Source organism: Cucurbita maxima, unplaced genomic scaffold (genome assembly GCF_002738345.1).
Source record: "Cucurbita maxima cultivar Rimu unplaced genomic scaffold, Cmax_1.0 Cma_Scf00046, whole genome shotgun sequence".
NCBI lineage: Eukaryota > Viridiplantae > Streptophyta > Magnoliopsida > Cucurbitales > Cucurbitaceae > Cucurbita > Cucurbita maxima.
Genome location: NW_019272062.1, coordinates 727,425 through 729,930, shown reverse-complemented (window position 1 = coordinate 729,930; position 2,506 = coordinate 727,425).

Sequence of the window (2,506 nt, the reverse complement as noted above, 5' to 3'; positions counted from 1 at the left end):
TGTATAGACGTTGGGGCGGACGAACACTAAGATGGAATAGGCCCGCTAATATGCCCAATGTACCTGCTGCAATATGATGAGAGGCTATTCCGCCCGGAACAAAAGGATCAAACCCTTCGACACCCCACGCAGGATTTACAGCTTGTACCCTTCCGGTTAATCCATAAGGATCGGATACCCATATTCCCGGACCATACAATCCGGTTACATGAAATGCACCAAAACCAAAGCAACCCAACCCTGAGAGAAATAAATGAATTCCAAAAATCTTCGGCAAATCCAAAGAAGGTTTTCCTGTACGTTCATCACAAAATATTTCTAGATCCCAATACACCCAATGCCAGATAGCTGCTAAGAAGCACAATCCAGAAAACACAATATGTGCTCCGGCCTATTAGGATTGGAGATATCTCTTCTTTTGAGCCCTTACTTTATCTAATTTATCTAAATGGAATTGCTAATTGGTTATTCCTAAACGAGTCATGAAGGGTATAACGAACATACCTTGTCTCCACATTGGATCAAGAACAGGATCAGAGGGATCAAAAACTGCTAATTCGTATAGGGCCATTGAACCGGCCCAACCAGCAACTAGAGCTGTATGCATTATATGAACAGAAAGCAAACGACCGGGATCATTCAATACAACCGTATGAACACGATACCAAGGCAAACCCATGGAAATACCCCTTTATCAACGAAAAATAGACACTATGTAACTTTATTGCACTGAAAAAAACTATGCTATGGACCTCCCCCTTTGAGGTGAGGGGATTATCTTGGCGAAAGGATTAATATTTGGTCTATTCTTTTAGTAATAATGGAACAATTCTATTCTATTCGTAGGAACAAAAAGAAGCAGATCTATTCTATACTCGATAAGTACCAATACGCAATGGTGGATGGGAATTGATCCTATTTTTTATGAGTGAATGTATACATATTTGTTCATCATTCAAAAACCTATTCGGAAGAATTTTCCTTTATTCCTTCTGTTTTCCTTTTTTATGAACTTATTCAATCTATGTATAAAATATGCTAAAAGATAAAATATGATAAAGAAAGGCCGATCTTATTTATTAAGACAATAAACCCGTTGTTACGCTTCCACATCAAAGTGAGCTATAGTACTTAATTCTTTTTTGTTTGCTTTAATGCCTGTTGGTATTCCAAAAGTCCCTTTTCGAAGTCCTGGAGATGAAGATGCATCGTGGGTTGACCTATAGTGCGACTTGTCAGATATATTGGGTCATATGGTATTTCCCCGTTCTCTTCCCCGATCGAGGTATCCTCTCTTTCGCCCAAGACGGATTGATTTCATTATTGATTTCATTATCAAAAATTTGGAGCGTGAAGTGGAATTAGATCTATTTTTTGGGGGGTATCCAGATTAATATTATCAATTAGAATAATTTATGGTTTTCTCGGTTGTACTAATAAAATGAAGTATCCAGGCTCCGCTTAGAAAAAACCCAATTTGGAAATTTGGAATCTATCTATTCTATGATTACTACTTGTATCATATTCTATTTATAAATAGGATTGATAGAAAACTGTTAATTAATGGAGTAATATGATGAATACGTTGGTTGAATATTTGTTTACAAGCATGAAGTAAATTGAAAAAAAAAAAAGAAGTCGTAGCAAAAAGACATGCTATTGGGGCATTTGTCCTATATGTGCAAATCCAAATCGGGCAGATCTTTACTCGGAGTAGAGCATAAACCTAAAAGAATTGAAGAAGACCATTCGGGAACAAGAAAATGACATCGCAATTGCAATTTGATCTCGATGAAACAATACATCAATGAAAAGTTAGTTCGATAAATTGAAAATTTAATGAATTGTTTTTTTATTTATTGAAATTTCTAGTATAGATAAACGACCGCGGGCCAAAGGACAAAACTCATCTTTCTTGAAAAATGGAAGGGAAGAAAAAGCCCCTTCATTAAAAGTTAGAAAGAGTCCTCTAAAGAAGGGTACAATCTAAACATTGATTCTTTTTTTCGCTATTTTTTTTGAACCGTATGCATCAAAAGGTGCCCGTACGGTTCTTAAGGGATACAATTTTATCCTAATCAACCGACTTTATCGACAAAGATTACTTTTTTTAGGCCAAGACGTTGAGAGCGAGATCTCGAATCAAATTATTGGTCTTATGATATATCTCAGTATAGAGGATGAGAACAAAGATCAGTATTTATTTATAAACTCTCCCGGTGGAGGGGTAATAGCCGGAATAGCTATTTATGATACTATGCAATTTGTGAAACCAGATATACATACAATATGCATGGGATTAGCCGCTTCAATGGGATCTTTTATTCTGGTCGGAGGAGAAATTACCAAACGTCTAGCATTCCCTCACGCTCGGCGCCAATGAGTTTTTTTTTAGACAAAAAAGAAAAACTATGCCTTCGCCATAGAAAATATGAATATTAAGTAATAATAGCATGGCACTTTGAATTCGATATGAGAATTTTTTTCTTGTTTTTTTTCTAAACCA